The 14,191-nt window shown below is 39.9% G+C and overlaps 1 protein-coding gene across 7 annotated transcripts in view; it reads right to left on the reverse strand.

Moving 5' to 3' along the window:
• Positions 1-14,191, reverse strand: part of NUTF2 (nuclear transport factor 2) — a 139,739-nt gene that overhangs the window by 52,578 nt on the left and 72,970 nt on the right. The gene's annotated exons all lie outside the window — the stretch shown is intronic.

The following is a 14,191-nucleotide window of genomic DNA, read 5'->3' on the forward strand; positions in this document are numbered from 1 at the left end:
TGTCTTAATGCTTTAAATGTATTGCTTGTAACCCCTTAAATGAGGAAACCGGAGTTGTTTTAACAATTAGCAATTCTAACCCACTACAGTCCCAGCCACAGCGTTTGCTGCGGCTTCACCTGTCCTTGGGGGTTATATGACACCAAAATAAGCCTTCCAGGAACGTTTCTAATGGCCACCAGACCCTCTCACATGAAGCTGCATGCACTGCATCCAAAAGGAACTGGGCAATTATGGCGCGAAAATGAGGCTCTGCCTACTATAGTGAAAGGCCCTTCCTGACTGGGAAGGTGTCTAAACAACTGCCTGGCGCCTAAAAACGTTCCCCAAATCTAATGTTTTCCAAAAACACTTCAAATCACATATAAATATTGAATAAAGCAATCGATTTAGCCCACAAGAGTGTCAACCAGTATATAGCCCATTAATAAGCCTTCATCTTGTAATGAATCTAAGAAAATGGCTTACCGATCCCAAAGAGGGAAAATGACAGTCTTCTAGCATTACACAGTCTTGTTAGAAAATGGACTAGTCATACCTTGAGCAGAAAAGTCTGCAAACTGTTCCCCCCAACTGAAGTTCTCTGGGCTCAACAGTCCTGCGTGGGAACAGCAATTGATTTTAGTTACTGCTGCTAAAATCATACTCCTCTTTCTTTTTATTTCCAAATAAAAGCTTTATTGAATGAACACATATAGAATGACATCCTTTACATTGAGCGCGACAATAAACTTACATATAGCCAAGATATTAACAGCATATCAAGGGAGATAAATTGAAATAAAGGAATGTTACATATCTATATTATTACATTTGGCATGTTCAATGCTTATACATTTAACTTAGCAGTTTAACGGTTATATGCATAGGTATGTTGAAGCTAACGCCATCGATCATACTCTTTTAAACAGAACTCTTCATCCCTTTCTGTTTTAGAGTAAATAGTACAACCCGGCACTATTTTAAAATAAACTCTTGATAGAAGAATAAAAAACTACAACTAAACACCACATACTCTTCACCATCTCCGTGGAGATGCTACTTGTTCAGAGCGGCAAAGAGAATGACTGGGGGGCGGAGCCTGAGGGGCTATATGGGCAGCTTTTGCTGTGCTCTTTGCCATTTCCTGTTGGGGAAGAGAATATTCCCACAAGTAAGGATGACGCCGTGGACCGGACACACCAATGTTGGAGAAAAGAGAAAAGGAAAAAAATCCTTGATTTCCTAAATAGAGAATCTACAAAGGTCCCTAGAAGATGGAGCTAGGGGGAATCATACAGTTCCCATGCATGGGAAAGAAAAAATTGGACCAGACCGAGAAAAAGGTCTACTTGAAAGATGGATGACACCTGAACCAATATTGTCCAGAACACCCTTGCACTATCCCAGGACCTAAAATCCTTCTCTGATGTGTAAAACTCAGAAACTTAAGATTTCAACTCATGGGCACAGAAAAAAACACCCCATCCTTCAGGTCTATGTTCTTATGAACAGAACCTCTAGCACCAAGGAGAATGGACACAACTTGGAATTTTCCTAAAGATTTTTTAGGATTCTGACCTAAGATCCCATATCCAGCTGCAACTGGAACTGTCAGAGAGGAAATCCCGAACCCAGTTCAAGGAATGTCACTCAACATACCCATAATGCAGATACCTTAGGAGAAATCTGCCACTGGGAGAAATCTGACAATGGACTCCAAAGGCCAAGACTGACCCTGCAGAGGGAAGAAAATGAAAACTTTCCTCTAGTCATACTCTCTAGACTAATAGTGGAAAAACCCCTTTAAACCCTTAAGGTCTGAGGAATAATTCTACTCAAATCCAAACAAGGTCCATCCTTGAAAGCAAAACGCCAGAAGCGTGGATTTGGAGGAAGCATTTGAAGCTGCAATCGCATAACTAAAAAGCCTAGGCTGTACCACCAAGCCACAGGTAGGCTTCTCAGCTAATCCATATGGATTTTAGGCCCAAGCCCGGCAGGCTAGAACAGCAAGTCTAATAAGACAAGGCTTTAAATGAACCATTAACCTCCAGCTTCTTATCCAAGGATCCGCAAAGGAGAAACTATCCTCCCAGAGGATCAAGGGCTGAGTCATATTAGAAATGAACCCATTTATCCTGGGAGAACAGCTATATACCCCAGGCATCAAAGTTCTCCTAGCCAGAGAAAGAATGGTCCCTACTACTTAAGGCACCATGCTTGACTTCTAAGTCTAACCAAGAAGCCCGACCCTGCTTAGCTTCCCAGATCGGACGCATTCAGGGCGGAGAGGCCGAAGGCTCTTCTATTGCAGAGAAAAATCTCCCAGCATGGTCTGTGACAAGAAAAAACTTCCACAGAGAAACTTCAGTATATATAAAATTTACTAGATTCTTAGGATTGACAACGCCAATGTAACAAAGTCGTTCCATTGTAGCCAAACCTCCTTAAACAATACATGAAGGTGTTAAAGGGACAGTCTACACCAGAATTTTCATTGTTTAAAAAGATAGATAATCCCTTTATTACCCATTCCCTAGTTTTGCATAACCAACAGTTATACTAATACACTTTTTACCTCTTATCTTGTATCTAAGCTTATGCAAACTGCCTGACATCCATTTTAGCCAATCAGAGATGGCTCACTGGAACTCCACGTGCGTGAGCACTTATCTATATGACACATTAAATAACACTAGTGGTGAAAAACTGTCAAAATTCCCTGAGAGGGCTTAGAAATTAGCATATGAACCTCCTACTTTTAGCTTTCAACAAAGAATACCAAGAGAACAAAGCAAAAACATAATTTATGTAAGAACTTACCTGATAAATTCATTTCTTTCATATTAACAAGAGTCCATGAGCTAGTGACGTATGGGATATACATTCCTACCAGGAGGGGCAAAGTTTCCCAAACCTTAAAATGCCTATAAATACACCCCTCACCACACCCACAAATCAGTTTAACGAATAGCCAAGAAGTGGGGTGATAAGAAAAAAGTGCGAAGCATATAAAATAAGGAATTGGAATAATTGTGCTTTATACAAAAAAATCATAACCACCACAAAAAAGGGTGGGCCTCATGGACTCTTGTTAATATGAAAGAAATGAATTTATCAGGTAAGTTCTTACATAAATTATGTTTTCTTTCATGTAATTAGCAAGAGTCCATGAGCTAGTGACGTATGGGATAATGAATACCCAAGATGTGGATCTTTCCACACAAGAGTCACTAGAGAGGGAGGGATAAAATAAAGACAGCCAATTCCTGCTGAAAATAATCCACACCCAAAATAAAGTTTAATGAAAAACATAAGCAGAAGATTCAAACCGAAACCACTGCCTGAAGTACCTTTCTACCAAAAACTGCTTCAGAAGAAGAGAATACATCAAAATGGTAGAATTTAGTAAAAGTATGCAAAGAGGACCAAGTCGCTGCTTTGCAAATCTGATCAACTGAAGCTTCATTCCTAAACGCCCAGGAAGTAGAAACTGACCTAGTAGAATGAGCTGTAATCCTCTGAGGCGGAGTTTTACCCGACTCAACATAGGCAAGATGAATTAAAGATTTCAACCAGGATGCCAAAGAAATGGCAGAAGCTTTCTGACCTTTTCTAGAACCAGAAAAGATGACAAATAGACTAGAAGTCTTTCGGAAAGATTTAGTAGCTTCAACATAATATTTCAAAGCTCTAACAACATCCAAAGAATGCAACGATTTCTCCTTAGAATTCTTAGGATTAGGACATAATGAAGGAACCACGATTTCTCTACTAATGTTGTTGGAATTCACAACCTTAGGTAAAAATTCAAAAGAAGTTCGCAACACCGCCTTATCCTGATGAAAAATCAGAAAAGGAGACTCACAAGAAAGAGCAGATAATTCAGAAACTCTTCTGGCAGAAGAGATGGCCAAAAGGAACAAAACTTTCCAAGAAAGCAATTTAATGTCCAATGAATGCATAGGTTCAAACGGAGGAGCTTGAAGAGCTCCCAGAACCAAATTCAAACTCCATGGAGGAGAAATTGACTTAATGACAGGTTTTATACGAACCAAAGCTTGTACAAAACAATGAATATCAGGAAGAATAGCAATCTTTCTGTGAAAAAGAACAGAAAGAGCAGAGATTTGTCCTTTCAAGGAACTTGCGGACAAACCCTTATCTAAACCATCCTGAAGAAATTGTAATATTCTCGGAATTCTAAAAGAATACCAAGAAAAATGATGAGTAAGACACCAAGAAATATAAGTCTTCCAGACTCTATAATATATCTCTCTAGATACAGATTTACGAGCCTGTAACATAGTATCAATCACAGAGTCAGAGAAACCTCTTTGACTAAGAATCAAGCGTTCAATCTCCATACCTTTAAGTTTAAGGATTTCAGATCCGGATGGAAAAAAAGGACCTTGCGACAGAAGGTCTGGTCTTAACGGAAGAGTCCATGGTTGGCAAGATGCCATCCGGACAAGATCCGCATACCAAAACCTGTGAGGCCATGCCGGAGCTATTAGCAGAACAAACGAGCATTCCCTCAGAATCTTGGAGATTACTCTTGGAAGAAGAACTAGAGGCGGAAAGATATAGGCAGGATGATACTTCCAAGGAAGTGATAATGCATCCACTGCCTCCGCCTGAGGATCCCGGGATCTGGACAGATACCTGGGAAGTTTCTTGTTTAGATGAGAGGCCATCAGATCTATCTCTGGAAGTCCCCACATTTGAACAATCTGAAGAAATACCTCTGGGTGAAGAGACCATTCGCCCGGATGCAACGTTTGGCGACTGAGATAATCCGCTTCCCAATTGTCTACACCTGGGATATGAACCGCAGAGATTAGACAGGAGCTGGATTCCGCCCAAACCAGAATTCGAGATACTTCTTTCATAGCCAGAGGACTGTGAGTCCCTCCTTGATGATTGATGTATGCCACAGTTGTGACATTGTCTGTCTGAAAACAAATGAACGATTCTCTCTTCAGAAGAGGCCAAAACTGAAGAGCTCTGAAAATTGCACGGAGTTCCAAAATATTGATCGGTAATCTCACCTCCTGAGATTCCCAAACTCCTTGTGCCGTCAGAGATCCCCACACAGCTCCCCAACCTGTAAGACTTGCATCTGTTGAAATTACAGTCCAGGTCGGAAGAACAAAAGAAGCCCCCTGAATTAAACGATGGTGATCTGTCCACCACGTTAGAGAGTGTCGAACAATCGGTTTTAAAGATATTAATTGAGATATCTTCGTGTAATCCCTGCACCATTGGTTCAGCATACAGAGCTGAAGAGGTCGCATGTGAAAACGAGCAAAGGGGATCGCGTCCGATGCAGCAGTCATAAGACCTAGAATTTCCATGCATAAGGCTACCGAAGGGAATGATTGTGACTGAAGGTTTCGACAAGCTGTAATCAATTTTAGACGTCTCTTGTCTGTTAAAGACAGAGTCATGGACACTGAATCTATCTGGAAACCCAGAAAGGTTACCCTTGTTTGAGGAATCAAAGAACTTTTTGGTAAATTGATCCTCCAACCATGATCTTGAAGAAACAACACAAGTCGATTCGTATGAGACTCTGCTAAATGTAAAGACTGAGCAAGTACCAAGATATCGTCCAAATAAGGAAATACCACAATACCCTGTTCTCTGATTACAGACAGAAGGGCACCGAGAATCTTTGTGAAAATTCTTGGAGCTGTAGCAAGGCCAAACGGTAGAGCCACAAATTGGTAATGCTTGTCTAGAAAAGAGAATCTCAGGAACTGAAAATGATCTGGATGAATCGGAATATGCAGATATGCATCCTGTAAATCTATTGTGGACATATAATTCCCTTGCTGAACAAAAGGCAATATAGTCCTTACAGTTACCATCTTGAACGTTGGTATCCTTACATAACGATTCAATAATTTTAGATCCAGAACTGGTCTGAAGGAATTCTCCTTCTTTGGTACAATGAAGAGATTTGAATAAAACCCCATCCCCTGTTCCGGAACTGGAACTGGCATAATTACTCCAGCCAACTCTAGATCTGAAACACAATTCAGAAATACTTGAGCTTTCACTGGATTTACTGGGACACGGGAAAGAAAACATCTCTTTGCAGGAGGTCTCATCTTGAAACCAATTCTGTACCCTTCTGAAACAATGCTCTGAATCCAAAGATTGTGAGCAGAATTGATCCAAATTTCTTTGAAAAAACGTAACCTGCCCCCTACCAGCTGAACTGGAATGAGGGCCGTACCTTCATGTGAACTTAGAAGCAAGCTTTGCCTTTCTAGCAGGCTTGGATTTATTCCAGACTGGAGATGGTTTCCAAACTGAAACTGCTCCTGAGGACGAAGGATCAGGCTTTTGTTCTTTGTTGAAACGAAAGGAACGAAAACGATTGTTAGCCCTGTTTTTACCTTTAGATTTTTTATCCTGTGGTAAAAAAGTTCCTTTCCCACCAGTAACAGTTGAAATAATAGAATCCAACTGAGAACCAAATAATTTGTTTCCCTGGAAAGAAATGGAAAGTAGAGTTGATTTAGAAGCCATATCAGCATTCCAAGTCTTAAGCCATAAAGCTCTTCTGGCTAAGATAGCTAGAGACATAAACCTAACATCAACTCTAATAATATCAAAAATGGCATCACAGATAAAATTATTAGCATGCTGAAGAAGAATAATAATATCATGAGAATCACGATTTGCTACTTGTTGCGCTAGGGTTTCCAACCAAAAAGTTGAAGCTGCAGCAACATCAGCCAATGATATAGCAGGTCTAAGAAGATTACCTGAACACAGATAAGCTTTTCTTAGAAAGGATTCAATTTTTCTATCTAAAGGATCCTTAAACGAGGTACCATCTGACGTAGGAATGGTAGTACGTTTAGCAAGGGTAGAAATAGCCCCATCAACTTTAGGGATTTTGTCCCAAAATTCTAACCTGTCAGGCGGAACAGGATATAATTGCTTAAAACGTTTAGAAGGAGTAAATGAATTACCCAATTTATCCCATTCTTTGGAAATCACTGCAGAAATAGCATTAGGAACAGGAAAAACTTCTGGAATAACCGCAGGAGCTTTAAAAACCTTATCCAAACGTATAGAATTAGTATCAAGAGGACTAGAATCCTCTATTTCTAAAGCAATTAGTACTTCAAGTAAAGAGCGAATAAATTCCATCTTAAATAAATATGAAGATTTATCAGCATCAATCTCTGAGATAGAATCCTCTGAATCAGAAGAGTCCAAAGAATCAGAATGATGGTGTTCATTTAAAAATTCATCTGTAGAGAGAGAAGATTTAAAAGACTTTTTACGTTTACTAGAAGGAGAAATAACAGACAAAGCCTTCTTTATGGATTCAGAAACAAAATCTCTTATGTTATCAGGAACATTCTGCACCTTAGATGTTGAGGGAACTGCAACAGGCAATGGTACATTACTAAAGGAAATATTATCTGCTTTAACAAGTTTGTCATGACAAATATTACAAACAACAGCTGGAGGAATAGCTACCAAAAATTTACAGCAGATACACTTAGCTTTGGTAGATCCAGCAGGCAGTGATTTTCCTGTAGTATCTTCTGGCTCAGATGCAACGTGAGACATCTTGCAATATTTAAGAGAAAAAACAACATATAAAGCAAAATAGATCAAATTCCTTATAAGACAGTTTCAGGAATGGGAAAGAATGCCAAATATCAAGCTTCTAGCAACCAGAAGCAAATGAAAAATGAGACTGAAATAATGTGGAGACAAAAGCGACGCCCATATTTTTTAGCGCCAAAACATTATTTGGCGCCTAAATGCTTTTGGCGCCAAAAATGACGCCACATCCGGAACGCCGACATTTTTGGCGCAAAATAACGTCAAAAAAATGACGTAACTTCCGGCGACACGTATGACGCCGGAAACGGAAAAGAATTTTTGCGCCAAAAAAGTCCGCGCCAAGAATGACGCAATAAAATGAAGCATTTTCAGCCCCCGCGAGCCTAACAGCCCACAGGGAAAAAAGTCAAATTTTTGAGGTAAGAAAAATATGATAATTCAATGCATAATCCCAAATATGAAACTGACTGTCTGAAAATAAGGAAAGTTGAACATTCTGAGTCAAGGCAAATAAATGTTTGAATACATATATTTAGAACTTTATAAATAAAGTGCCCAACCATAGCTTAGAGTGTCACAAAAAATAAGACTTACTTACCCCAGGACACTCATCTACATGTTTGTAGAAAGCCAAACCAGTACTGAAACGAGAATCAGTAGAGGTAATGGTAAATATAAGAGTATATCGTCGATCTGAAAAGGGAGGTAAGAGATGAATCTCTACGACCGATAACCTTATGAAATAGACCCCGTAGAAGGAGATCACTGTATTCAATAGGCAATACTCTCTTCACATCCCTCTGACATTCACTGCACGCTGAGAGGAAAACCGGGCTCCAACTTGCTGCGGAGCGCATATCAACGTAGAATCTAGCACAAACTTACTTCACCACCTCCCTTGGAGGCAAAGTTTGTAAAACTGATTTGTGGGTGTGGTGAGGGGTGTATTTATAGGCATTTTAAGGTTTGGGAAACTTTGCCCCTCCTGGTAGGAATGTATATCCCATACGTCACTAGCTCATGGAGTCTTGTTAATTACATGAAAGAAATTGGTGATAAAAAGTAAATTGGAAAATTATTTAAAACTACATTCTCTATCTGAATCATGAAAGTTTATTTTGGACTAGACTGCCCCTTTAAGGCTTAAAGCTGAAGGATACTACTTCAGTATCAGGTGAAGGAATTATATTGTCCGAGTTCACCCTCAGAGGCAACTAAAGTATCCATCTCATCAGACCTATGAGGAAGAACCACCTGTGAGGCAGTAGGCGGAACAGAAACCTTACTAACCAATTCTCAATATTCCTTTTGTAATTTCCCTTAGTATAGGAAAAGCAGATGATGCCACAGATACCAGGTTAGCAAATTCTGCAGGCAAACAACTCCTCGAGGAGATGGAGAGGAACCGCAGGGTACTGCATGTGACGCCATAAAAAGGGCATTGAGGAGAAAGCTGTGGCAATGCCTGAACAGCATCATCCTGAGAGACCTGAGGCTATCGCAAAATAAAAAATACTATAACCTTTAATGTTTCAAACAAAAATACAAATAAAGGAGATATCATTTAAGAGAGAGAAAAAAAGCCTTAAACCAGGGCAAAAAAATAAAATATATATATGATTGATTTTAACAAGGAGAAAAATGTGTTACAATCCACCTGATAAAAAGTGAGCATATAGTTCTGAAACACTTAATACATAGGGAGTCGGATGTAAAAAGAAGCGGATAAAATACACTTTCATGACATTGACCATATTGGTCTGAGCTGTGAAAAAACGGAGCAGGAGGTGGAGTAAAAAACAAAACAAAAACTGGAACCACTGGCTAACGGTGCACAAACAATCACACTCTATTAAAAGCATAACTAACGTCAGAATGCCTTCCCAAGGACCATAACCGAGATCGGTAAAGACCGACTAGCTTGTTCAAGTGAACAGCGCGCCACCGGCTAATCAGCACGCAAACTCCCGTTCTCTCGCTCCCACATTCAGCTACCTAGGTCATAAGTTGGATTGCCCATCCACTTAAGCGATATTGGTAAAAACCGAATAGCTTGCATTTCCGCCCCCATACATGAAGCAGGACATAGACAATATCGTCCAAATTAAAACAGGCATCAGCACCCTAGGACAGCATCAAACCTGGTTTTAAGTGATATGGTTTTGTTCTCTGCTGGATTAGCAAAACAAAGCATATCCCCTCAGATTGTCACAATTAATTAACCCCTGATGTCTACTAAAGAGAAAGCCTCTTCATATCACATTAAGTGCCTGCTCCCTGCCTAAAATCATATCCTAGCTAGGATTGGTCTCCCCCCAAAAAAACTTTTGCAGAAATTCCCTAAAGTGTCTTTTTTACACTCCCAACCTGGAAGATAAACAGCACTTACCTGCATCTAGCCGTCCGGTAGGAGAACAGCTTACCTGGAGTGAGAGGTTGCCACTCCTCACATAGGCCTGTAGGAAAAAAAAATATATATATATATATAATAATTCAGAATAAGCCTATTCTGGCTTTCTGTACTAGGGCAGCAGAGTGTTAGGAACTTGTAAGGTGGGCCTTGCTGCGTTTTCCCAACTGCTTTAAAGCCACCACTGCCCTACTGAAGAGACTAACGTGGAGTACAGATAGACCCCCATCTCGAGAGGAAAGAACAGAGCAAGCTTGCTTTGCTTTCAAAATAATAAAATCTTGATTGAAGTCAGACAAACACCACCTCCTCCTTGCACGAGAGGCAAAGAGAATGACTGGGGTTTGTGGAAAGGGAAACTTAACAGCTTTGGTGCTCTTTGCCTCCCCCTGCTTTCCAGAAGTGACATTCCCAACAGTAATTGATAATAATCCGTGGACTTACCGTTTTTAGAAAGAAAAACCACGCCGAAAATACTGTCCTCCATACTGTATTGTATTAGACATTCTCTATTGTAAGCCTTGCTAGGACAATACCACGGTGGATTCTGTAGCTTGTTTTACAGACAAGGGGAGAAGAAGCTACAGTAGCAATATGCGTTTGGCAGAGCATTACAAGAGCAAGAGGCCGGCTGGGCATCCGCAGTGGGTGATACAGGGCTGTGGCAGAGAAATGTGGGAGGTCACGGGCCTTCTAGGATTTGCTTTCCAATTAAGGCCTAAAACTGAGTTTAGGACATTGAGAAGCATCACATTGTGTTTAACTGTAAATGTTATTATGGGAGGGGCTTAGGCTGTGAGCAATATTGTAGTTTTTTTTACCCCAGGGCCAAGATGGAGACAGGCTATGAGCAATGTTGTAGTTTTTGTTACCCCAGGGAGCAAGATGGAGACAGGCTGTGAGCAATAGTACAACCATACTAATGTAAAAAAGGACATTATAGTATAACTATTAGAGCAAATTATACCAAAAAGATATACCAAAAAGAATTAAAAAAAAAAAAAAAAAAAAAAAAAAAAAGTGGTCAGTTTCGGTTTTCAGGCAGTTGCTCCCTAAATTTTTGGTTTCGGTCCAGAATTTTCATTTCGGTGCACCACTATTTTCAAGTGCTTCAATAGCTGGGTATTGTGTCCCTTTAAGATACAAAATAAATGTAAAGTTCTTAATGTTTTCATTGCTTGTCTTTACTTACCAAACTTTACAAATAAAACATTGTTAAAAGTTCATTTTAACAGTATAGCAGTTAGCCATCACAGTAGCAAACAATAGCTATACTTGTTTTGTGTTCACTTTCATGATTCAGAGAGCATGTTATTTTAAGCAACTTTCTAATTTACTCCTATTTTTTGTTCTCTTGGTATCTTTATTTGAAAAAGCAAGAATGTAAGCATAGGAGCCGGCCCATTTTTCGTTCAGCACCTGGGCAACACTTTCTGATTTGTGTCTAAATGTAGCCACCAATTAGCAAACGCTACCCAGGAAATGAACCAAAAATGGGACAGCTCCTAAGATTACATAAAAAAATAAAAAAACAAGAGAAGAAAAATTAATAGGAGCAAATTATAAAGTTGCCTAAAATTGCATGCTCTGAATAATGAAAGTTTAAATATGACTAGACTATTCCTTTAAAGGGACACTCATGCTCTATATCAATCATGAAAGATTCATTTTAAACAACTTACCAATTCGCAAAAATGTGCAATCTATATATTTAGTCTTTTGAGTCACCTGCTCCTACTGAGCATGTGCAAGAATTCATAGAATATACGTATATGCATTTGTGATTGGCTGATGGCTGTCATAATACAGGAGTGGAAATAGACATAACTTTGAAATTTGTCTCACATGATACAGGAGTGGAAATAGACAAAAAAAAAAAAAAAAAAACTAACAAAAAAACAACAACTCTAACACTATTAATTTTAAGTTCAGACTTAGTGCGATTGCATTGTCTTGATCATGCAAATATGTTGTATTTACCGGTCCTTTAATAAAGGCTCCATCTGGTATTAATTGCACTAAAATTCAGTCATTCGTTCTCTTGGTATCTTTATTTAAAAAGCCGGAAAGTAAAGCTTAGCAGCTAGCCCATTTTAGGTTAAGCATAATGGATAGTGCTTGCTTATTGGTGGCTGACATTTAGCCACCAATAAGCAAGCATAACCCAGGTTGTCAACCAAAAACATTTATGCCTTTGACAGTGTGTCCCCGGATCATTAATTACTGTTGGGAATATCACTCCTGGCCAGCAGGAGGAGGCAAAGAGCACCACAAAAAGCTGATAAATATCACTTCACTACCCACAATCCCCCAGTCATCCGACCAAAGGAAATAATAAATCAGGTAAGCATATATTTTGTTTTCTTTCTAAATGACACGGTGAGTCCATGGTTCATTAAATTACTGTTGGGAATCAAATACCCAAGCTAGAGGACACAAAATGATAAGGGGGGGACAAGACAGGTAACCTAAACAGAAGGCACCACTGCTTGAACCTTTCTCCCAAAACCAGCCTCAGCTGAGGCAAAAGTATCAAATTAATAGAATTTGGGGGGAAAAAAAAAAAGGTGTGCAAAGATGACCAAGTTGCAGCCTTGCAAATCTGTTCCACAGAAGCTTCATTTTTGAAGACCCAGGAAGATGAAACAGCCCCGTGGAATGAGCTGTGATTTTCTCAGGAGGTTGCTGTCCAGCAGTCTCATAGACCAAACAAAAAACACTCTTCAGCCAAAAGGAAAGCAAAGTAGCCGTAGCTTTCTGACCCTTGCGTTTTCCAGAAAAACAAACAATGCAGAAGACTGACGAAAGTCCTTAGTCGCCTGCAGATAGAATTTTAGAGCTTGCACAACTTCTAGGTTATGCAACAAACGTTCCTTATGGGAAGAGGGGTTAGGACACAACGAAGGAACGACAATCTCTTGATTAATATTCTTGACGAGACAACCTTGGGCAGGAGACCAAACTTAGAACCACCTTATCAGAATGAAAGATAAGAAGAATGGCACTGAGAAAATGAGTTCCGAAACTCTTCAAGCAGAAGAAATAGCAACAAGAAACAAAACACTTTCCAAGCTATTAAACCTAATATCTAAGGCAGTGATTTTTAACCTTTTTTTTGCCGTGGCACACTTTTTTACATTAAAAAAATCCTGTGGCACACCACCATCCCAAAATTAAAAAAAAAAAAAATCACACATTGTAGCCTAATACAGCATATATATATACACATACACACACATACTGTATGTATTGTGCTGTTATGCCATGCCTCCTACAAACTACCCCTGCACTGGGAGTAAAAAACAAGCAAAGTTTAAAAAATATGTCACACTGTTGTCAGTCTGCCGTGGCACACCTGAGGATCTCTCACGGCACACTAGTGTGCCACGGCACACTGGTTGAAAAACACTGATCTAAGGAATGCATAGGCTCAAACGGAGCCTGCTGTAAAACCTTAAGATTAAGACTCCAAGGAGGCGTAACCGATTTAAACAGGTCGAATCCTGACCAAGGCCTGAAAACGATTGTGCGTCTAGCACATACGCCAAGCGCTTATGCAACAAAATAGACAATGCCGAAATCTGACCCTTCAGAGTACTCGTCGACAAACCCTTCTCCAGAGCATCGTGGAGAAAGTACAAAATCCTAGGAATCCTGACTACTCCAAGAGTTTCATTTGGATTCACACTAAATCTTATGGTAGATCCTGCAAGTCACAGGCTTACAAGCCTGAATCAAGGTCTCAATGACCGACTCTGAAAACCCACGCTTAGATAAAATTAAGAGTTTAATCTCCAAGCAGTCTGCTTCAGAGAAACGAGATTTGGATGAAGGAAGGGACCCTGAAGTAGAAGGTCCTTCCTCAGAGGAAGTCTCCAAGGTGGAAAGGATGACATTTCCACTAAGTCTGCATACCATATCCTGCTAGGCCACGCTATGAGAATTACAGACGCCCTCTCCTGCTTGATTCAAGCAATGACTCGTGGAAGGAGAGCGAACAAAAAAAACAGGTATGCTAGACTGAAGTTCCAAGGAACCGCCAGAGCATCTATCAGAACTGCCTGCGGATCCCTTGACCTTGAGCCGTATCTCGGGAGCTTTGCATTCTAACGAGAAGCCATGATATCCATCTCCGGCCACCCCATTTGAGGGTCAAGCTGTTAAACACATCCGCATGAAGTTCCCACTCCCCGGGATGAA

The sequence above is a fragment of the Bombina bombina genome, chromosome 1, assembly GCF_027579735.1.
Source record: "Bombina bombina isolate aBomBom1 chromosome 1, aBomBom1.pri, whole genome shotgun sequence".
NCBI lineage: Eukaryota > Metazoa > Chordata > Amphibia > Anura > Bombinatoridae > Bombina > Bombina bombina.